Here is a 24,813-nt window from a genome sequence, read left to right on the forward strand (position 1 = left end):
ACGTCTGAAATGATTCATGTCTATCCTAGGAGCATGCAAAAAAAATATGGCAGCTAGCCCCTAGATACATTTTGCTTGTGTGTAGTCTCAGACTGGGTTTACACAGTGCAAATTGAAAACAAAAATGCTGAAGTTAAATAGATATAAAAAGCTGTGTTTTTTCAAATGTAATAATGTGTTCTATGGAAAAGCGTCTGTCAGCCCATAAATTTATTAAAAAAAAAAAAAAAAAAACAGCAATTCCAGTATCTATTTTACGGGGTTGTTGACACGAGCGGATTTCTTTATAAACCCCCAGCAGCTCTCCCGCTGCGACCCGCAGCAGATTTTCGCCAGCGGAATCTCCACTGTTGAAAATCCGCTGCAGATCCGATTGAAGTCAATAGGGTCTGCAGCGGAATTTCAACAGGGGTGATGCCGTTGGCGAAAATCTTCTGCGGATAGCGCATGGAGGTCCCGCCCCTTTTCAAACTCACAGCGGGAGATCCGCTGTGGGTTTGAAAAGAAATCCGCTTGTGTGAATGAGCCCTTCTATGGTATGTATGTTCTCATTTTATACTTTGTGAACCCAGCCTTAGGGTACAGCCACACCAGGCATGTACAGTGGGGCAAAAAAGTATTTAGTCAGCCACCAATTGTGAAAGTTCTTAATCTTAAAAAAATTAGAGGTATACCTTAACTATGAGAGACATAATGGGAAAAATAATCCATAAAATCACATTGTCTGATTTTTAAAGAATTTTTTTTCAAATTATGGTGGAAAATAAGTATTTGTTCAATAACAAAAGTTAATCTCAATACTTTGTTATATACCTTTTGTTGGCAGAGGTCAAACGTTTTCTGTAAGTCTTCACAAGGTTTTCACACACTGTTGGTGGTATTTTACCCTATTCCTTCATTCAGATCTTTTCCAGAGCAGTGATGTTTTGGGATCGCCGCTAGGCAACACAGACTTTCAACTCCCTCCAAAGGTTTTCTATGGGGTCGAGAGCTGGAGACTGGCTTTGCCACTCCAGGAACTTGAAATGCTTCTTATGAAGCCACTCCTTCGTTGCTCGGGTGGTGTGTTTGGGGTCATTGTCATGCTGAAAGACCCAGCCATGTTACATCTTCAATGCCCTTGCTGATGGAAGGAGGTTTTCACTCAAAATTCACGATACATGGCCCCATTCATTCTTTCCTTTACACGGATCAGTCGTCCTGGTCCCTTGGTGTTTCCACCCCCATGCCTCACAGTAGGTATGGTGTTCTTTGGATGCAACTCAGCATTCTTTATCCTCCAAACACAACGAGTTGAGTTTTTACCAAAAAGTTCTAATTTGGTTTCATCTGACCATATGACATTCTCCCAATCCTCTTCTGGATCATCCAAATGCTCCCTAGCAAACTTCAGACTGGCCCGGACATGTACAGGCACTGCATGATTTGAGTCGCTGGTGGCGTAGTGTGTTACTGATGGTAGCTTTTGTTTACTTTGGTCCCAGCTCTCTTCAGGTTCTTCACTAGGTCCCCCCATGTGGTTCTGGGATTTTTTGCTCACCTTTCTTGTGATAATTTTGACATCACGGGGTGAGATCTTACGTAGAGCCCCAGATCGAGGGAGATTATCGGTGGTCTTGTATGTCTTCCATTTTCTAATAATTGCTCCCACAATTAATTTCTTCACACCAAGCGGCTTGCATAGGCAAAATTATAAGCAGAGCAAAATTACAAGCAGAATAACATGCTCGGGAAGTGCCTAAGATATAACTTTTAATGTATTTGTTAAAATCAGGGCAAAACATGCCAAAAACGTGATAAAGAAATATACACACTAATGGTCAGGTGCAGATATCAGTATGGTATGAGCACACACTGGGACTGGTCAATGTCTGTCAGCCCAGTAGTACTATTATTCAGAAAAATATCACCAATGCGTTTCTACCATCAAGTCAGTGACTGCGTCATCAGGGAGGTATATTTAACCCCTTCCCGACCTATGACATACCTGTACGTCATGGGTGGCAAGGTGTTCCCGACCCATGACATACAGGTACGTCATGGACATTACTGCCGCTATTCGCGGCATCCCGCAGCGCCCGGAAAGATGGTGGCTATCACTGATAGCCAGCCATCTTACCGTGCGACCACGGGGGGTTTCGTCCCCCACCCCCCCCCCCAGCGATCGCTGCTATCAGCTGGTCAAATCTGACTAGCTGATAGCAGCGTTTCGCTATCAGAATTCTTAGCAGCGCGGTGTGTGAGTCCCGATCACGGGGATCGGGACACACACCGCTCTGCTAAGTGTCCCTGACCCGTCCCCCGGCGTCACTTACCCGTCCGAGCGGTCCCGGCGTCCTCCGTGCGGTCCCGGCTGCGCTGCGTCCCGGAGGTGAGTTTGCAGCAGCAGTGCGGCATCTTCATTGGCAGCAGTGAGATCGCCGTAAAGCGATCTCACTGCTGCCTCTGAGAGTTTCAAAACTGCAACTCCCAGCATGCCCAGACAGCCTTTGGCTTTCTGGGCATGCTGGGAGTTGTAGTTTTGCAACATCTGGAGGTCCACAGTTTGGAGACCACTGTATAATGGTCTCCAATCTGTGCTCTTCCAGATGTTGCAAAACTACAAATCTCAGCATGCTCAGTCTGTCCAGGCATGCTGGGAGTTGTAGTTCTCTAACATCTGGAAGAGCACATATTGGAGACCATTATACAGTGGTCTCCAAACTGTGGACCTCCAGATGTTGCAAAACTACAACTCCCAGCATGCCCAGACTGCCCAAGCATGCTGGAAGTTGTAGTTCGGCAACATCTGATCCTTCAGATATTGCCGAACTACAACTTCCAGCATGCCTGGGCATGCTGGGAGTTGTAGTTTTGCAACAACTGGAGGCACACTAGTTGGGAAACATTGTCAGTTTCCTACCTCAGTGCCTCCAGCTGTTGCAATTGTTGCAAAACTATAACTCCCAGCATGCACTGACAGACCATGCATGCTGGGAGTTGTAGTTTTGCAACAGCTGGAGGCACACTGGTTTGGAAACACTGTTTGGTTGCAAAACACTTGAAAGTTTATTACTTAACTTAGTGTTTCCAAACCAGTGTTCCTCCAGCTGTTGCAAAACTACAACTCCCAGCATGCACGGACAGCCAAAGGGCATGCTCGGAGTTTGCAACAGCTGGATGTTTGCCCCCTCCCCCCAATGTGAATGTACAGGGTACACTCACATGGGCGGAGGTTTACAGTGAGTGCTGCAAGTTTGAGATGGCGCAAATTTTGCGCTGCAGCTCAAACTTCCAGCGGCAAACTTGCTGTGAACCTCTGCCCATGTGACTGTACCCTAAAAACACTACACTAACACTAACCTAAACCTAAAATAAAAATTAAAAAACACTACATATACACATACCCCTACACAGCCCCCCCCCCCCAAAAAAATGAAAAACGTCTGGTACGCTACTGTTTCCAAAACGGAGCCTCCAGCTGTTGCAAAATAATAACTCCCAGTATTGCCAGACAGCCATTGACTGTCCAGGCATGCTGGGAGTTTTGCAACAGCTGGAGGCACCCTGTTTGGGAATCACTGGCGTAGAATACCCCTATGTCCACCCCTATGCAAGTCCCTAATTTAGGCCTCAAATGCGCATGGCGCTCTCACTTTGGAGCCCTTTCGTATTTCAAGGCAACAGTTTTGGGCCACATATGGGGTATCGCCGTACTCGGGAGAAATTGCCTTACAAATTTTGTTTTTTTTTTTCTTCTTTAACCCCTTATGAAAAGGTGAAGTTGGGGTCTACACCAGCATGTTAGTGTAAAAAAATACATTTTTTACACTGACATGCTGGTGTTGCCCTATACTTTTCATTTTCACAAGAGGTAAAAGGGAAAAAAGACCCTCTAAATTTGTAACGCAATTTCTCCTGAGTACGGAGATACCCCATATGTGGGCGCAAAGTGCTCTGGGGGCGCACAACAAGGCCCAGAAGGGAGAGTGCACCATGTACATTTGAGGCGATTTGCACAGGGGTGGCTGATTGTTACAGCAGTTCTGACAAACGCAAAACAATAAATATCCACATGTGACCCCATTTTGGAAACTACACCCCTCACGGAATGTAATAAGGGGTGCAGTGAGCATTTACACCCCACTGGTGTATGACAGATTTTTGGAACAGTGGTCTGTTTGACAGATATTTGAAACAGTGGACTGTGCAAATCAAACGCCAGTGGGGCGTAAATGTTCACTGCAACCCTTATTAAATTCCATGAGGGGTGTAGTTTCCAAAATGGGGTCACATGTGGGGGGGTCCACTGTTCTGGCACCATAGGGGCTTCCTAAATGGGACATGCCCCCCAAAAACCCTTTCAGAAAAACTCACTCTCCAAAATCCCATTGTCGCTCCTTCCCTTCTGAGCCCTCTACTGCGCCCGCCGAACACTTTACATATACGCATATGAGGAATTTCCTTACTCAAGAGAAATTGGGTTACCAATTTTAGGGTGATTTCTCTCCTTTTACCCCTTGTAAAAATTCAAAAATTGGGTCTACAAGAAAATGCGAGTGTAAAAAATGAAGATTTAGAATTTTCTCCTTCACTTTGCTGCTATTCCTGTGAAACACCTAAAGGGTTAAAACACTTACTGAATGTCATTTTGAATACTTTAGGGGGTGCAGTTTTTATAATGGGGTCATTTATGGGGTATTTCTAATATGAAGATCCTTAAAATCCACTTCCAACCTGAACTGGGCCCTGAAAAATTACGATTTTGAAAATCTTGAGAAAAATTGGAAAATTGCTGCGGAACTTTGAAGCCCTCTGGTGTCTTCCAAAAGTAAAAACTTGTCAATTTTTTAATGCAAACACAAAGTAGACATATTGTATATGTGAATCAATATGTAATTTATTTGGAATATCCATTTTCCTTTCAAGCAGAGACTTTCAAAGTTAGAAAAATGCTAAATTTTCAAAATTTTCATGAAATTTTTAGATTTTTTACCAAGAAAGGATACAAATATCAGTGAAATTTTACCGATAACATAAAGTAGAATATGTCACGAAAAAACAATCTCGGAATCAGAATGATAAGTAAAAGCATTCCAGAGTTATTAATGTTTAAAGTGACAGTGGTCAGATTTTCAAAAGATGCCCAGGTCATGAAGGTGAAAATGGGCTGGGTCATGAAGGGGTTAAACGATAACCAGACCAATAAGATATAAACAAAGTATTTACAATGTCAATTTACATGAATATATCACCGGTGTGAATTGGTGGCCAGTAGTTCCTGCAAATAAGAGAGCTTTCCCTATTGCATCTATTATATGATACATTCCATATTTGGTGATTCAGATGGTCCTGGAAAGAAAAAGTCTCTCCCTAAAATCAATGGCACACCAAACACAGTTCACTTTGGCAACTGTTGGTTTCCACCTAAAAGAGATAGATATATAGACGTGTGCGCTGCCATCCGAGTCCACCTGTAACAAGACACAAAGAATGCCCGCTCAGTACTTGGACCTTACAGAAAACGGAGTAGAGCTATGTGAAAAACAAAGCTCTTCCTACTCACGGTTCAGAAGGTTTAACTGGGGACCGGGAAAGACATCTTCAATAGCGCAGGGAGCCGGAGTTGTCCGGCTCACTCAGTGGTATAGCGAGGCGGCGGTATCTGACCTCACTTCCGGACACATGGACGATTAAATATGCACGGCATGTCACTTCTCTGCTGGCGCGCGCAGAGGGGAGTGGCAAAGGCGGAGTGAGCCATGCCGCGCAGCATAGTATATCGTTCAGTGTCACGGATCAGGTTGTTACAAACAGAAACAAAGGTTTAATGCACGTATCATTATGCCACTGACAAGATAGTGAACATGTTGATGCAAAGAGATTTCTCACAACTGCGGGACCATACTTAGATACAGAGGCTTATGATTGAAAGCCACATGCATAACATGATTTGTCATGCGTAGAGTATAACTATGTCATAATTATGACAATTATTTCTTAGCTAGAGAAATGTAAAATTTCTCCAATAGCTAGAAATAAAAGGCAGAGGTATAGAGGGCGCTCAGTGGGATACCCGGGGCATTTTGTACAACAAACCAATAAATAGCAGACTCTATATTCGCACATTAATCCGGTGGGAAAATATGTATATACAATGAACCAGATAGTTATACAAGAAAGTTGTATAACAGTAATCGCAATGGAGGGCCCCAAGAAAAGGGGGGGGGGGAGGTTGCCTATTAAAGATTGTTGGAGGGGCAATAGCAGGGCCCTAAGCAACCTATTTAGCCCTAATTGCCCTATTGCAGTTCCCTATGACCTGCACTGGAACCTCCTGTCATGATGCTAGCCGTCCCTATAAATGTGAGGTAAACCATAGCTCCTGCAGGCTAACTACAGCTTTCCCTGGCTACCTGTTTGGGTCACCTGGGCACGTCCACTGCTCACTGTAGGTAAAGATTTAATTATTTTTATAAAAAGCAGCCATATTGAAGATGCTCGTTGAGGCCCCGAGGAGCTACCGTATCAAGTTGAAAAATCCAACGGCACTCTTTCTGGAGGAGAAGTCTGTTGAGATCCCCTCCTCTCTCTGATCTATGGATCTTGTCGATGCCCATAAAACAAATACTCAAGAGGTTCCCCCATGCTCATGGTTGATGTACTGCTAGTGGGGTATCTCTCGAGGAATGTGCTCTAATACTCGCTTCCTCAATTCCCTAATGGTCTTCCATACATAAAATCGCGGACAGGTGCAACTCGCGACATAGATGACAGCTTTAGAAAAGCAGTTTATAAAGTGCTTAATGGGTATGGATCTTTCTGGGTGGGTGGGGGGTTACAATGTTGGAACAGTATTAGTTTAATAATATACTAACAGGTCCGGCAGTGTCCACATTTATGCCATCCTACCAAGCCATGTTTGGGTTGTTGTGTCTATTGGTCGAAGGGGACTTTGTACCAATAGGTCCCCTAAATTTGGCCCCAGTCTATAGATAATTTGTGGAGCATCGCTCACAACATCCCGTAAGTCGGGATCAATCTTAAGAATGTCCAAATGTTGGGAAAGGATATAACGTACAGAATCCGAAAATTGGTTGAAAGTCCCGATGATCCTAATATGCTGAGAATTGTCTGCTGGAGGTTTGGGGATCAGGAGATCGCCCCTGGCTCTACTGGACACCTCTATATGCTTGAGTGAGAACATAGGTCGGCATTTATCATTGTAGGTGTAAGTGAAGCATTTTTGTACACCTTTTTTGTGTGCTGGTAAGGTGTAGGAGCAAAAAATGTATTAAATGGTTACAGAGCATTTGATACATTTTGTGCAGGCACACCTTTTCTGAAATTTCTCTCTTCACATACACCAAAAAGCTGAGCTAAGTGTGAGCTGGTGTACTTTTAGAGACTTCAGTGGCTTCGTGCCTTTTTGCGACTTTTTACAAAAAGGCGCAGTTCATAAAACCCTTCCATATCATGTGTATTGCCAAAAGCAGTGGATTACAACTCAAAATCAGCAGAAATGTGTAAACCAAAAGGCGCAAAAAAGCACAAATAAACCTTGTTTGTGCCTCTTTTTTTTTTGCACCTTTTGTAGACCCTAACAGTCTCTAAAGACAATGATGTCGGCCACAGTCTGGATCGCCTCTCTCGCGAAACCTCTGTCTCATCACCTGAGCTTCCCTCTTAAAGTCAGTTGTCCTAGAGCAATTCCTCCTGAGGCATAAGAACTGCCCTTTCGGGATCCCCTTTTGAGGGGGCCCGGGTGGCAGCTCTCCCACCTCAGGAAGCTGTTGGTAGAGATTGTTTTTACAGAATATTGTACTCTGTAGGCTGCCTTCTTAATCCTTAAAGATTTTTACATCAAGGAATGTCAATTCAGTTTCTTGAGTTTCAAATTTAAAAAATTAACCCAGCTTGTCGGTATTAATTGCATTCACCAACTGCTCAAATTCCTGTCTCGTGCCATTCCATAGTACAATGTACAATAGTACTATGTCAGCATGGTGTCCAGAGCATGGAGGCATTACCAGGAGACAGGCCAGTACATCAGGAGACGTGGAGGAGGCCGTAGGAGGGCAACAACCCAGCAGCAGGACCGCTACCTCCACCTTTGTGCAAGGATGAGCAGGAGGAGCACTGCCAGAACACTGCAAAATGACCTCCAGCAGGCCACAAATGTGGATGTGTCCACTCAAACGCTCAGAAACAGAATCCATGAGGGTGGTATGAGTGCCCGACGTCCACAGGTAGGGGTTGTGCTTACAGCCCAACACAGTGCAGGACATTTGGCATTTGCCAGAGAACACCTAGACTGGCAAATTCGCCACTGGCGCCCTGTGCTCTTCACCGATGAAAGCAGGTTCACACTGAGCAAATGTGACAGATTCTGGAGACGCCGTGGAGAACGTTCTGCTGCCTGCAACATCCTCCAGCATGACCGGTTTGGCGGTGGGTCAGTAATGGTGTGGGGTGACATTTCTTTGGGGGGCCGCACAGCCCTCCATGTGCTTTCCAGAGGTAGCTTGACTGCCATTGGGTACTGAGCTGAGATCCTCAGACCCCTTGTGGGACCATATGCTGGTACGGTTGGCCCTGGGTTCCGCCTAGTGCAATATAATGCTAGACCTCATGTGGCTGGAGTGTGTCAGCAGTTCCTGCAAGAGGAAGGCATTGATGCTATAGACTGGCCCGCCTGTTCCCCAGACCTGAATCCGATTGAGCACATCTGGGACATCATGTCTCGCTCCATCCACTCCATTCTGCACCACAGACTGTCCAGGAGTTGGTGGATGCTTTAGTCCAGGTCTGGGGGGAAATACCTCAGGAGACCATCAGGAGCATGCCCAGGGAGGTCATATGGGCATGTGAGGCCACACACACTACTGAGCCTCATTTTGACTTGTTTAAAGGACATTACATCAAAGTTGGATCAGCCTGTAGTGTGACTCCATATCCAGACCTCCATGGGTTTATAAATTTGATTTCCATTAATAATTTTTGTGTGATTTTGTTTTCAGCTATATAAAGACTAAAGTATTTAATACGATTAGTTCATTCATTCAGATCTAGGATGTGTTATCTTTTTTTTAAAGCAGTGTTATCAGTTTTTTTGAGCAGTGTAAATCATCTATGTAACATAACCACATTAATGCTTGATCAAAGAAATACTCTCTCATCTGAAAAAAGGATGGTGGCCTCCCACCATTCCAGGGTAAGATTTGCATAGCTGGGGGCACAAGGGCTCCCCCATAGCGGTCCACCTGAGTTGGTGGTATATCTGGTCATTAAATAGAAAGTAGTTCTTGGTGAGAACGAACCTGAGCAGTTGGAGTACAAAGGTGTTATGATCCTGGAGGTATGTGCCCCCTAGTCTTTAGATAGTACTCTACTGCTTGAAGACCAATATGATGATGTATAGACCAATAGAGGGCACCTCCCTAGCATGTTATTCTACTTATAATTTTGCTATATATATATATATATATATATAATGCTGGAAGATATTTTCATGCTAAGCGTGGTTGCATGTAGGAACCTAATCCAAATTACATATTATTTTAGATTTGTGACTTTTTCTAAGGTATGGCAGGTTTACTAACTAATGCCTTGGATACTGATGGATGATTGACTGAAGCTAGAGATGTTTTCTCAGAGAACACCTATGTACAACCCAAATATACACCTTCCATGCGGACAGCTTTTAGGGAATTAACTCAATACTACAAACAGTATGCTGTGTCCTTTTGGAAATTCAGCGTTTTGAAAGCTATATAAAGAATAACATCATGCCTCGCGGTTTGAGAGTATCTATTCTGCTTTCCCTCAGGCTCTGGGAAGCAGACGCAACCAACTGTTCACTAAAATTTATGAACATCTTATTAGAAGAAGAAAATAAAAATCTTGATTGTGTACTCTTCAAGCTTCAAGAACAAAAATAGTTGGTTCTTTGCTTCAAAACTGACCCTGAATTTCCCAATAAGGAGATACAACTACAAAACCAACTCAAAAGTTCCAATATCAATTGAAACAAATGAAGCATACACAATTTATAAGAGACCTTGCTGATTTCAACGAGAATAAGGTTTATAGGGTATTAGAAAAAGGCTCTACCCACAGAGCCACTGAGACAGAAATCTCCTCTTCCGATACTGATCACTCAAATTTCAGCATTTGGTGCTACCTCTTCATCCTCTTTCTCCCCTTTTTTAGACACCAGCCAGAGGGACCCATATCTGTTACGACTACCCCCACGCCCTCCGCAGAATCTGATCTAACTAATACAGTAGCTTCAATATGGCTGCTTTTTATAAAAATAATTACAATTTTTACCTACAGTGAGCAGTGGACGTGCCCAGGTGACCCAAACAGGTAGCCAGGGAAGGCTGAAGTCAGGCTGCAGGAGATAGGGGTCACCTCACATTTATAGGGATGGCTAGCATCGTGACAGGAGGTTCCAGTACGTGTGCGGGACCGCCCTCTTTAAGGTGGTTACCCCGCCTAGGTCATAGGGAACTGCAATAGGGCAGATTAGGGCTAAATAGGTTCTTTTGGGCCCTGCTATTGCCCCTTCAACAGTCCTTAATAGGCAACCCCCCCCCCCTTTTCTAGGGCCCCTCCACTTAAACCTTTGTTTGTTTCTGTTTGTAACAACCTGATCCGTGACACTGAACGATATACTATGCTGCGTGGCACGGCTCACTCCGCCTTTGCCACTCCCCTCTGCCCCCTGATTTTAACGAATACATTTAAAAGTTATATCTTGGGCACTTCCCGAGCACGTTATTATGCTTATAATTTTGCTATATATATGCTGGAAGATCTTTTCACACTAAACGTTGTTGTACATAGGACCCTTATCCAAACTACACATTATTTTAGATTGCCTATTGCAAATTTAGTCTTCCCAGCCTAGTGCAGCGCAACAATTTTGTTTCTGGTGTCCTTCAACAGCTCTTTGGTCTTGGCCATAGGGGAGTTTGGAGTGTGACTGTTTTGAGGTTGTGGATAGGTGTCTTCCACACGTTTATCAGGTGTAGGATGCCATTGTGGTACTTGTGACCGTCTGCAGGCATCCTCCATTGTATGCATATTATGCTGGGGATCACCCATAGCAACGGACCACAAGTGCAGGAGCTCCACCCCAGCATAGGTGCACAACTGCACTTGGGGTTGAGTATCTCTTGCTATTGCAGACCACGCTAATGTAGGCTGTTTTTGTTTGTAGGTGACCAAATACTTATTTTCCACCATCATTTGCAAATAAATTCTTTAAAAATCAAACAATGTGATTTCATGGATTTTTTTTTCTCATTATGTGTCTCATAGTTGAGCTATACCTATGATGAAAATTATAGGCCTCTCTCATCTTTTTAAGTGGGAGAACTTGCACAATTGGTGGTTGACTAAATACTTTTTTGCCCCACTGTATGCTGTGGATTGTCACATGGAATTTCTATACAGAAAATCTGCAATTAGAGCAGCAGCAATGTGGACGAGATTTCAAGACATACAAGACACAAGTACTGAGGCAAAAAGGTTATCTAGCAATAATAAAACAGGGCATATTTCTTTCAAAAACAGCACCACGCCTGTCCTAAAGTAATGTCTTGTATTACAACAAATTCTGGATTCCGCAGAAAGAATGAACATGTTTTTTCTTTCTGGAGAATTTGCTCGAGAATGCATTGCAGTCTTTGGAGATGTAGCATATGCATGTCCTAGTTCACATTTAAGTGATTTAACACTACATCGAGCCACTGTGCATCTGTCGTACATAGGGTACCATGCTAAAAAATAAAAATAGCCTGGAGGTCTGCAGTATTCTGTCCAGCAAACTTCTATGCATACATTTGCCAAAATTACACACTTTGGTAAAGCTCTATAGATCCATTTAATGCATGCACTGGGACCGATCGTGGTGCTTACATTAAGCAGATTTGATTTTACATTGCTTAAGGCAGTGTGAATCCGGCCTTACTGGTAATTCTTGATAAAGAAACATCAGAGCGTACACTGTATACAGTTCTTGCACATGGGCCCTCTTCTGTCTAATTAATCTATTGCTTTCAAGTGTAGGAGCAGACAATATGCTATAGATTTTTGGTGGCAGTTTGCTTCTTAGTAGAACTCAATGTAAATTTAATAATAATAATAATAACTGATTAAATCACCAGCACCAAATTTTGGCACAATAGGTAGTGGGAATTTTTCAGCCCCGAAAGAGACATCAGAATTCTCTTTTTTTCTTTCTTTTTTTGTGTTGCACTGAGAATGTGTACAGACACATTTATGTTTTTTTGTTTTTTTTTTTCATGGTACACAAGGAAAAATAATAGAATTTTAGGGATGCTGGGAACTGTCATTGATTTCTGTGGGGCATTGGATTCTCAATTTCAATAGTATTCACATATTTTGGTTAAGAGAAGGTTATGGTGTTTACAGTTACAACAGTACAGTGTATATTATACATGTGCTTGCCAGACTTGTTACAACCAGAGAACAGCAGCATACTAGAAAATTGCGTGCACAGCCCCATTAAGCCACTAAAAGTCGAGGGACATGCCAAGAACAGTTGTTAAAATCTGGCAGTTGGGGGCGGGTGGGGGGGGGGGGGGGTTGAGCGTAAGGTCTAACAGAGTTTTGATTGTGAAATGTTACATGGTTTTGTACTGGTAAAATAACTTAAATACAGTGCCTGCAAGCAAGAGGGATTGTGGGAAAATGTGTGTTCTGTTGCATGCCAATAGCAGGGTCACCGAGGAAACCAAAAAGTGATCAGATCCATAGAAGAGAACAATTTAGTGATGTAGTTAATTTCAGAAAAAAATAAAACAAAACAGTACATTTGTCCTCCTTTACAGATATGTACGTGGTACACGTCTAATGGTTACTAACTTTGATTACTAGGGTCATTGAGCTCCTGCTCAATCCCGCCTCTGTGCCAAAGCTGTTTTATAATGTAAGTGTGTGGGATAGTCTTAGGTCAAGTGTAGAGAGAGGGGAGAAGCAACACTCAGGCACGTGCTTGTCTCTCCTAGTTCTAGAAATCAGTCAGGGTCTCAACACATCCTAAATTTTTTTTTTTACCATTTAGTTTTTTTTTTTTAAGAGCCCTTAAAGGGAATGTTTACCTAGATTTAGGTATTTGGGTTTTGTGTGGGTGAACAGGAAGTCAGTTTTACTTTAATAGTTTGGACATATTCACACGTGGCAAAATATGTTTGTTTATTTTAATTAAAACTTTTTCACTTGAGCACAGCACCGGAAGGGTTAATGGCAGGAATAAGTGTCATTGCAGATGTCCGCCATTCGCTAAAGGTCCTAGGGCTGGTGATAGCAGCTGGACCCATGGTCTATGTCACAAGCACAGGGTGTACATGTACATCCTGGTGCACCAAAGACCAGGCACCAAGGGCGTCCTCTAGGAGTTAAAATACATAAAAGTTATTCTTTAGGTCACATGCCAATAGAAACCAATTAGATCGCTTCTTTCATTTTTCACAGGCCTCTTTGAAAATGAAAGAAGCGATCTGATTGGTTGCTATTGGCAGCTCAGCAACTTTTCCTCTGCACAGGTTTTGATAAATCTCCCCCAATGTGTATACTGTGCAGCGGAATTCTATTGATAGCAATGGGACTTTGCTGCCCCTGAATTTCTGATCTAAATTTTTCTGCTCATTGTTTCCGTAGTGTGCGTGGACCATAATCCTGCATAGAATGTGGGCTTCTGCAGGGAGATCGCGGGGGGTCCCAGCGGCGGGCCCCCCGCGATCAGATATCTTATTCCCTATCCTTTCAATAGAGGATAAGATGTTTTTGCCTGGAATTCCCCTTTAATAAAGCCAAGTTGTAATACCATATACACCTTGAGGACAAGTGTGGTGCTGTTTTTGGGAGAAATTAGCTCTGTTTTCTATTCCTAGATGACTCCTATATGTATTTTAAAAATAGGCTTCTTCGATAAGGGGTTAAGCATAATGGCAGCTCAGTATAGAGTACGTGTTCCAGACTATGTCTGCTTCTTATTTTTATGGACACGTAATTTACAAAATGTGTCCAACATTGTCTCTGTTGTCTCATTTTCTATCAATATGTCCCTGGTCTTCCTCCAGACGCTCTGTTTTGTCTGCACCACGCTTATATGAAATGTAATACCAGTGCTGTTCGGGTCAGGACAGCTGTCAGCCATACCTCTGAGGTTGTAGTTAACATGGAGCTCCAGATCGTGTAACAATGCCAAGTAGCCTCAGATTTCTTAATGCTGAGGAACACATTCTGGTTTCTAATATGTTTTAATACACAAACACATTGGTGCCGTGCAGTCAACTACAGGCCAGATGTTGTAGTCTAGAAGTGTTGGAATACACTTTGGATAATGCACGTAGAACCTGCCCATCACACCTATATGAGCTTGGTAGACATCCCATTACAAATCCATTAAGGGATTGGTGTCCACTTTTGCAGTAATAACAGCTTTTTACAAGATGATGGGGGAGATTTATCAAAACCTGTGCAGAGGAAAATTTTCCCACTTGCCCATAGCAACCAATCAGATCGCTGCTTTCATTTTGCAGAGGCCTTGTTAAAAATCAAACAAGCGAGCTGATTGGTTGCTATTGGAAACTGGGCAACTTTTCCTTTGCACAGGTTTGGATAAATCTCCCCCGAATTTTTGATGAACTCTGTTACTGTCTCGGAAGGACCGTCGGTAAATTGTGGTGTCAGACGGGGTAATGTGTAATTAACCTTATCATGATGCCAGGGCGTGGTTAACCTATACACCAGCCGAGGTAGGCAAGCTTCACCTGTGCCAGGCAAGGGGCAAATAATCACTCCGAGGTAAGGTTTCGGTTAACTGGCTTGCTTTACTGAGGTTGGAAAGATGGTAAAGTCCATTACAGCTCAGATTAGTGTGAAGGAGTTGCAGGGTGAACTTAGGGAAGCTTATCGGCTTGCTGGGACTTATAGTTGATTGTGCTGTAGTCATTGACTTGACTGTTATGAAGCCCATGCTATACTTTAGGGACTTGGACTTCAGGGACTTGACTAACTTGATTGAAGTAATCCCAGAGACTGTTGGCTTACGGCAAGGCTTTGACTTTCACCTCGGTAGTGGGGTTAACTTGTAGTTGATGCGTGATTGCTGGACTAGGCCTCAGTCCTCCTTTCAGATCCACCTCACAGACAGACTTAACTCCTCACTAAACTGTACCTCAGCAACAAGAGCGAGAGCTGAACTCTGGCTACAGTATGTAAGGGCAATTTAGAGCCTTCCCATTGGGCAGATAAGTCACATGTTCACCACTACATACTCCCCTTAACAACAAGGTCCTTGACAACAGGTTTGTTAGGATAACAAGTGCATAGAAAATACAATACTTTAACCCTTATGTAACATTACATTATTTAGTGCATTTTAGAGAGTTCTAAGAAGAGTGGACCCATGACGGAAATTGAAGCAGCATCTGCCACACAGGATGGGCCTTAGTACAGAAGAACACGTGATTCTGTACTGGGTCACCACAAAATCACAGCTTTTCTCTTCTCATTTGGATTTGAATGTATCATTCCTACTAAGTAGCGTAGCACCACCTACATCCAGAAGAAATTGGATAGGGGATGATTTTATTTTATAAGTCACAGGAAGTCAGCTGACCAAGACAGAACACTTCCTCTGACACAAACAAATTTTCTGTGAGTCAGGCTGGTGATCACTTGACCGAGTTACAGTAATGAAACATATTAAAACAGCTGTGCTGGAATAAAACTGATGGTGCTGTAGGACTAGCAATGGTGAGTGTGTATGATATGGGAAAAACAACCTGTGTAGAGGAAGAGTGATGCAGTTGCCCGTAGCAACCAGATTTTTTCTTTCACTTTTGAAAAGACCTGTGAAAAATTAAAGAAGCGATCTGATTGGGTGCCATGGGCAACTGAACCACTCTCTCTATACCAGTTTTGACAAATCTCCCCCAGAGTGCTTCTTTCCCTTCATTGGATCTAAGAGGGCTGGGCCAATTTCTGGAAAACAACCATTATCCCTTCTCCACCAATCTTTACAGCTGGCACAATGCAGCCAGGTAGGTAACATCCTCCTGGCATTTTAAACCCAGATTTTTCCATCAGACATAAGACAGAGAAGAGGCAGCACAATCTGATGAAGGGAACCATACCCTAAATGAGTTGGATTCATAAAACTTTTAACCCCTTAAAGGAGATATCCAGTGGTGAAAAACGTTTCCTTTATCCTAAGGATAGGGGATAAGTTTCAGATTGCGTGGGGTCCGACTGCTGGGGCCCCCCACGATCTCCTGTACAGGGCCCCGACAGCCCGCGGGGTGGGGGCGTGTTGACCACCGCACAAAGCGGCGGCTGACACGCCCCCTCAATACAACTCTATGGCAGAGGCAGAGTGCTGCATTCAGCAATCTCTGGCTCTACCATAGAGTTGTATTGAGGGGGCGTGTCGGCCGCCTCTTTGTGCGGTGGTCAACATGCGCTATCTGGCCAGCGAGCCGGGGCCCCAGCGGTCGGACCCCCCGCGATCTGAAATTTATGCCCTATCCTTAGGATAGGGCTAAGTTTTTCACCACTGGACTACCCCTTTAACGACATAGGATGTAAATGTACGTCCTGGTGCCCTGGTACCTAACGCACCAGGACATACATTTACGTCCTATACATGACCGCGAGCACCAGAGCGGTGCCCGTGTCAGATGCCGTTATCAATACAAATCACAGATCCGATCATCTGTAATGGCGGACGGAGGTCCCCTCACCTGCCTCCGTCAGTCTCGTTGGCTCTTCTGCTATGGTCTGCAGACCAGAGCAGAAGATAGCCATTAATACTGATCAGTGCTATGCCCTATGCATAGCACTGAACAGTATTAGCAATCAAATGACTCCGATACAGTAAACAGTCCCCTATGGGGGGCTATTAAAGTGTAAATAAAAATAAAAATAAAAATAAAAAGTGTAAAAATCCCCTCCCCTAATAAAAATGTTAATTATCCTTTTTTCCCATTTTACCTGCAGATAGTGTAAAAAAAAAAAATAAAATAACATTAATCTCCGCGTGCGTAAATGTCTGAACTATCAAAATATAATGTTATTGATCCCGTACAATGAATGGCGTTAACATGTAACAAAAAAAAAATCCAAAATTGCTGCTTTTTTGTCACATAATATTCAAAAACAAAATGAAAAAAAAAAAAATATTAAACGTTTAATATATGCCAATGGGGTAGCAATGAAAAGTACTGATCACGGTGCAAAAAATGAGCCCTCATACCGCCGCTTATACGAAAAAATTAAAAAGTTATAGGTCGTCAAAATAGAGGGATTTTAAATGCACTAATTTTGTTACGTTTGAGATTTTTTTTAAAGCGGTACAATATTAGAAAAGTATGTAATCATGGGTATCATTTTATTCGTATTAACCCACAGAATGAAAACATGTAATTTTTACTGTAAATTGTACAGCGTGAAAACGAAACCTTCCAAAATTTGCTAAATTGCGGGTTTGTTTTCAATTTCCCCACATAAATAGTATTTTTTTAAATTTTGCCATACATTTTATGGTAAAGTGAGTGATGTCATAACAAGGGACAACTGGTCGTGCAAAAAATAAGCCCTCATACTAGGCTGTGGTTGAAAATATAAAAGTTATGATTTTTAGAAGGCGAGGAGGAAAAAATGAAAACGCAAAAATAAAATTGGGGTTAAACGACAACAAAGTTTTTTTTCTTGAACTCCACGCTGATGCAGTCAGTGCCTTATAGAGGGATTTTCTTTTCCTTGCTTACTTGATTTCCCATATAGAACTGGCTTGATACCCCAGAGAGCCAGGGACCACACCCCATACAGAGAAGGGGGGGGGGGAAGTCACACCACATAGAGCCAGGTTCACACTAGAGCACTGTGTGGGACAGTTTTTTTTTTTTCCTGTCCACTTCTGCAGCAGAATTTCTGATGTGTGAATGGGACAGCAGAATCCCATTGAAGTGTATTGGTTATAAATTCATGCAGAATTTTCACTGCAGAAATTTTACTGTGTGAAATGGGCCTTTATGGCTATTGGCGCCCCCCCCCCTTATTATCCCATAAACATACACAAAGAGGAAAAAAAAATCTTTGTAACAAATATTTTTTTTTAAATATTTAATCAGTCCCCTGCCCCCTTAATCAGTCCCATGTCCCCCTTCACCAGTTCCCTGCCCCCCTTAATCAGATGCAGTATAGTTCCCCCACATTAGGTGCAGTATAGCTCTCCACATTAGGTGCAGTATAATTCTCCCACATTAGGTACCATATAGTTCTCTACATTAGGTGCAGTATAGTTCCCCCCCACATTAGGTGCAGTATAGTTCCCCCACATTAGGTGCAGTACAGTTCCCCCACATTAGGTGCAGTACAGTTCCCCCACATTAGGTGCAGTACAGTTCCCCCACATTAGGTGCAGTACAGTTCTCCCACATTAGGTACGCAGTACAGCTCCCCCACATTAGGTACGCAGTACAGCTCCCCCACATTAGGTACGCAGTACAGCTCCCCCACATTAGGTACGCAGTACAGCTCCCCCACATTAGGTACGCAGTACAGTTCCCCCACATTAGGTACGGAGTACAGTTCCCCCACATTAGGTACGCAGTACACTTCCCCCACATTAGGTACGCAGTACAGTTCCCCCACATTAGGTACGCAGTACAGTTCCCCCACATTAGGTACGCAGTACAGTTCCCCCACATTAGGTTGGCAGTACAGTTCCCCCTCATTAGGTTGGCAGTACAGTTCCCCCACATTAGGGGCAGTACAGTTCCCCCACATTAGGGGCAGTATAGTTCCCCACATTAGGGGCAGTATAGCTCTTCACATTAGGTGCAGTATGTTCCCCCACAGACATACAGCCTCCAACCATATACAGTGTGTACTGCCCCACTTCAGTGTTCTGACCACAGCTCCGGGGTCACGATCTACTGCTATGGCCTATAGACCATAGCAGTAGGTCCTGGGACCGGAGGAGTGGTGGTCGGAACACTGAAGATGACGTACAACATCCAGGTAACTTACCACGCGCGTGCGTCCTCTTCCTCGCTGCTCCGCTCTGCTGTTGCTATGGGCGCACGCACGACGTCCCTGCGTGCCCTATCTCCCGGCGGCCCCTGCATTTTTAAAGTTAACGCGCGCGGGGGGGGGGGGGGGGGGGGGGGGGGTAATGCGAGAGGTAACGAAAGATCTTTCGGGACTCCATGCGCACGCCTATGGCTTCTCCCCATCTTCGGCCGGCCTGTTACACTGCGAGCTGTGTCGGCCTCCCGGCGCCCCTGTTGCTATGGTGCCCTGTTCGTCCGCACAGCTCGCACACCCCTAAGGCCGGCCCTGTGTGTTCCACTCACACCAATAAGGCTAGGTTCGCACTGCGGAATCTCCGGGCAGAAAATTTCCGCCCGGAGATTCCGAGTGTGGCCAGTCGGCGCCAGGAGCACGCGGAACACATTGCAGTCTATCGGACTGAGCAACGCCATTCTTCAGGCGGAAATTTTCAAGCGGATTTTCCGCTTCACAAATTCCGATGAGTGAGTTTGTGAACGGAAACCCATTCACTACACTATACATTTTAGCAAGCAGAATTTCTGCCTGCAATTTCAAAGCGGAATTGCAGGTGGAAATTCCGTAGTGTGAACTTAGCCTGAAGGTGTGTGTTCCATTCACACCCCATAAACCAGTGTTTCCCAACCAGGGTGCCTCCAGTTGTTGCGAAACTACAACTCCCAGCATGCCCGGACAGCCAAAGGGAAACACTGCCATATGGAGACTAGGTTCACACCCTTTATAGAGCTGGCGTCACAGTTCGTATAGAGACATTTAGAGTTGGGGTCACATCACATGATGAAATGGTTTGACACCCCATAGAGCCAATGATCATATCCCATATAGAACTAGCATCACACCCCATAAAGTCGAGTCACACCCCCACACAGAACCAGTTTGACACCACATACTGGACCGGGGTGCCGGTGCAGACATTATGGACACCATTGGAAAACATGCACAATTCGGTTCCTTGGTCTTCAATGGCTGAGAACAGATCACGCCGATAACTAAATCCTAGATGTTTATTCCCGGACAATGTCATTGTACACTGCTACAGATCTATACATGTTACAGCCGGATAGAGCCGCAGTCACACACACCGCCGGTAAATGCGGTTATTGTTTACAATAAGCTCCCGGTTCCTCTCCTCTCCGCGCTGGTGGGGGGCAGAGATTACTGTGCGCTGACATCCCTGCATGTGACGTCATGTTGTCACGCCCTCCTGTGGGCGGGGCTGGTGATGTATCGCGGGAAGGGGCGGGAGCCCGGTCGGATCAGTGGGCGTGACTCCGGCCGCGCCGGAAGCGCAGTCCTCCTCTCGGTCCGAATCTGGTTGCGGCCTGTGTGGACGGTGAAGCCTGGAGCTGGAGTAGAGGCTGCACGGATACGGTGCGGGGGGAGGGATAAGGGATGGGGGGGAGCCTGGGCCCCGTATGACCCGTTCCCCGGGGAAGTGTGCTGGATAGGACAAGATGGAGGACACTTGAGGCCGGAGCGGGGGTGAGTGCGATCACTGGGGTGATACGGGAGCACGGGGCCGTGTCCTCTCCGCCTACTGTCTAAGCGCGCCCGTGTTCTAGACCCTCCCGGGTAGCCGCATTGTGTGCACTGCTTCCTACAATGCCCTGCCAGGCTATGGGCAGCTGCACTGATGGAGTGAACTTTATAGCGGCGACCTGGGGGTGATGTGTGTCACTATAGACATCATGTGTGGGCACTACCCAGGGGATGCCCAGATCATGTGTGCCAAGCTGGCAGCAGACCAGTGTGGCCATGGTGATCAGTATACAGAGCCCTGTCCTTTCTGTATATTGTGTATGGCTCGAGACCATGGTGCTGGGGTGCCCCCTTAGCATAACAATAGTGGCACCATGTAGGACAAACAAGGCATTCCCTTGTGGTGGGCATACGTGTACACAGATATGGGCATTATGTGGGTAGATCTACATATCTAGGGCCTCTTCTCTATCTGGATGTCCAGCATTGTGTCGTGATGATCCTGATTCTATAACTATATGTCATTGTGATCCCTTCTGAACATGCTTCTTGTATAGATAATACTATAAAGCAGTGTTTCCCAACCAGGGTGCCTCCAGCTGCTGCAAAACTACAACTCCCAGCATGCCCGGACAGCCGAAGGCTGTCCGGGCATGCTGGGAGTTGTAGTTTTGCAGCAGCTGGAGGCACGCTGGTTGGGAAACATTGCTATATAAGTACGTGTGCAGCATTTATACTGTATTGGTGGTCACACATACAAATTAGCGTCTACCGGTTTTCTATAGAATTGTGTATTCGCTCATACTGTAATGATGTGAGGTCTTCTCTGTCACCTGATCTTGACCTAGAATTCAATAGAAAGTTAGAATGTGAGCAGTAAAGGGTTAAGAAATGGTTGTATAGATTTATGGTTCCTCCTCCGCAGGCTGTCATCCAGGCTGTACAGAGGTAAGAGAGTCCTGTTTATAGAGTGCTATGACAGACATGACCTTTATCCTGCCTTGTGACTGCTGCTGGTTAGATCAGTGAGTGAGGGGCCTCTTGTGTATATTGTGTAAACTACACGTACAGTGCTCCCCCAACATACCATGGTAATTAATTCCAAATGAACCATCGTTACTTGAATCCATCGTATGTTGAGGGATCCGTTCAATAACAATATAGAAAGTTATATTCGCGTGTCCCCGCCGCCGCTGCCCTGGATCGTCGCTCTCTCCGTCGCCGCCATCACGTCCCCAGGGTGTCCCCGCCACTGTGGACCGTCACCGCCGCCCCGGATCATCGCTCTTCATTGCCGTCATCACGTCGCTATGCACGCCGCTCCTATTGGATGACAGGATGACGGTGTGCGTTATGACGACGGAGAGCGACAGACATGCCTCGGAGCCCGAAGAGGAAGGTCCGGAACGTCAGGCACAGATGAGTGACACTCACAGGGGCACATTAAGCGGCTATCCGGTGACAGCTGAAGCAGTCTGCGCTGCCGGATAGCCGTTTATGCGATGGCCCCGACATACAAAAGCATCGTATGTTGATGCTGCCTCTGAGAAGCCATCGTAGGACGGGGGATCACTGTATATGGGGGGAGATTTATCAAGACTTGTGCAGAGGAAAAGGCGACCAGTTGCCCATAGCAACCAATCAGATCGCTTCTTTAATTTCTCAGAGGCCTTATCAAAAAAATGGAAGAAGCCATCTGGTTGCTATGGACAATTGAGCAACTTTTCCTCGGCAGAGGTCTTGATAAATCTCCCCAATGGTGTCTCTCATGGCAGAGACATTACTTTTCTGTAGTTTTTTAGCCTTATGTTTATTTTTTGCAGTTATTCTTGCCTATGGGTTTAGCCATGATCTGATGTATATGACCGGATTGGTCAAGTCGGGAGTATTTGTGAATGACGCTTTGGCTATAACTTTTGCTCTTTTTATTGCCCAGCAGTAAGGATAGGGCTATGTTTCCAGACTGTTTTTGGCCGTTTACGACTTACAATGTGGGCCAAATTACTGCATGTGAACATAGCCTTAGGCTGCGTTCACACGGCCGTCTAGACCCGTCCCGTTCTTCTCTCGTCAATAATAAAAACTGACTTAAAAAAGGGCAATAACGGATGCAAACGAATGTTATCTGTTTGGATCCGTTATTGTTCAGTTAATAAACAAAAAAAAGATGAAAAAACGGACGCAAACCGATGACATTAAAGGCTCATTTGTTTTTCATAGACTTCAATGTTAAATTTACTGTATCTGTTTTTTCTTCCGTAAAAAATACTGCATGCACAGTCTTTTGTCCCGTACAAAAAAAGAAAAACGGAAATGAGCGCAGACGGGTGCAAACGAATGTGAAAGGATTTAAAAAAAAATCCCATAGACATCAATGGGGCTATTTTACAACCGTTTGTAATCTGTTTAAAAGCAGAAACAACGGAACCTAAACTGGGGAAAAAAACGGGGACAGACGGGCGTGTGAACGCACCCTTAGAATGCAGTGTTCTTTATCAGGCCTAGCAGACAGTTTTTCTTTTTCTCTCTTGTAAAATTGTCCCAGGTTTCATGCACTTTTCTACAAGTTTTTGCTTGACATTGTTTTTTATTTATGTATTTTTGATGTGCTGTAGACAAGTCTACATGAAAATAACAGAAAAGTGACTGCATTCTTAGGCTGCTTTCACACTATACATTCATCCGTTTTAAAGACCTGTTATAATGAAAACCCTTTAAAACGGCCGTTAAACGGCCATTACAAGATCCCATTCAAGTCTATGGGATTTTTACTTTATCCGTTTTAACCTGTCACAGCCCGCTATGAATAACAGACGTTATTTGTGATCGGAGAAAAAACTTGTTTTCTCCCGTCACAAAATAACGTCTGTTTTTAAGGCTTTTCACAACGGGACGTTATAACGGGTCTTTAAAACAGATGAATTTAGGCTTCGGCCTTAGGCTTCTTTCACACAACTTGCGCCAACTTTTTCTCCCACTTTTCCGTCAAAAAAAGGCACCCGACAGCCCCCATAATAGTAAATGGGAGCCGTCGGGATCTGTTGTTCGTTGTGCTCCGTCATGAGAATGGCCTTTAGTCTTTTTTTTATTTTTATGTGCCTTTAACGGCTGTTTTGAACAGGGCGCAACGGCAGTGTGAAAGGGGTCTTAGACTTCCTTTATATAATTGCGTTGTCAGTTTTTTTTTTTTTAAAGAAAGAACTGATCCCATTCATTTGATGATTGGACTCACCGGACCATCACAGACAGGGGAACGCATCTTGCTCCGTTCCCCCATCCAGCGATCACAAACAATGGATGCTGTACAATACACAACTGATGCACTTCTGGCATCAGTTGTGGCAAGTTTCGCCAGAGCCAGACACCTTTTTATATATGGAGCTCTAGCCTTATAGGGCAGTGGATGGACCTTTAGATGTTGCAAAGCTACAACTCCCATGATGCTGGGAGTTGTAGTTTTGCAACATCTGGAGGTCTACACTTTCTGGTTCTTGGTTCTGTAGAATGATTGGCTCATGGACCATAGCTTTTCTACATATCTAGTAAACAGAGTGGCGGTATGCTGTGTATTGTTGGTCCTACATTGCGCCATATCCCAGAAGCACTGAAATGGATCTTACATAAATCAGATTGGTATTTCACCGTGTGATGCTATAGCTTTATGCATGGACATCAAATGTGACCTTATTGGATTTATTGTACTATTCTATCATCACAGCTGCCACCTGAGTGTTCATAATGTTGTGTAGGTTGCTATAGATGTATTCTTTTGTATCCTAGTGATATTAGGTGACTCTCGTGCCAGCCCTGGTGGTCATGTGTAGTTTTATCGCAAAGTCTAGGTGGAGGGATTACCGATGTGCTCACTTGTCTGCCTTGCGGTATTGGGATTTACCGGTGATGTATTTGTTAGTAAACACAAAAATGAAAGCTGTGCTTTGGCGCGAGTCACTTCCTCTAGGGCCTGCGCATATAATCTCTATGCGGTAGAGTAGGCTTGTGTTGGTGGGGGACGCACAACCTGTAAACTGTGGAGCAGTCCCTCACTATCCCAGGGATTAAACGTGGGAATCGCGCCCCCCCCCCTTCCATCCCCCACTCCCGATTGTCTCGGCTCTCCTCTCTTTCATCTAGGCATCTGCAGTAGTAGATTGAGTTACAACAATAATACTGCTATCAAAGCGTCTGCAGCTGCCCCAGCCCCCTCACTCCACACTGCTTCCCTCCTTGGCTTGTCTCCTT

At 44.5% G+C, this 24,813-nt stretch overlaps 1 protein-coding gene across 3 annotated transcripts in view; it reads left to right on the forward strand.

Annotated features, from left to right (window-relative positions):
- The first annotated feature begins 20,093 nt into the window (after positions 1-20,093).
- ZNF609 (zinc finger protein 609) overlaps positions 20,094-24,813 on the forward strand; it is a 77,823-nt gene continuing 73,103 nt past the window's right edge. For 2 of the 3 annotated variants that reach the window (XM_056572647.1, XM_056572650.1), the window contains exon 1: positions 20,417-20,574. The gene's annotated coding sequence lies outside the window, so the exon portion shown is untranslated. Of the gene's footprint in view, positions 20,575-24,813 lie in introns of all 3 variants that reach the window. The other variant, XM_056572648.1, reaches the window with a different exon arrangement.

Source organism: Hyla sarda, chromosome 4, assembly GCF_029499605.1.
Source record: "Hyla sarda isolate aHylSar1 chromosome 4, aHylSar1.hap1, whole genome shotgun sequence".
Classification (NCBI taxonomy): Eukaryota; Metazoa; Chordata; class Amphibia; order Anura; family Hylidae; genus Hyla; species Hyla sarda.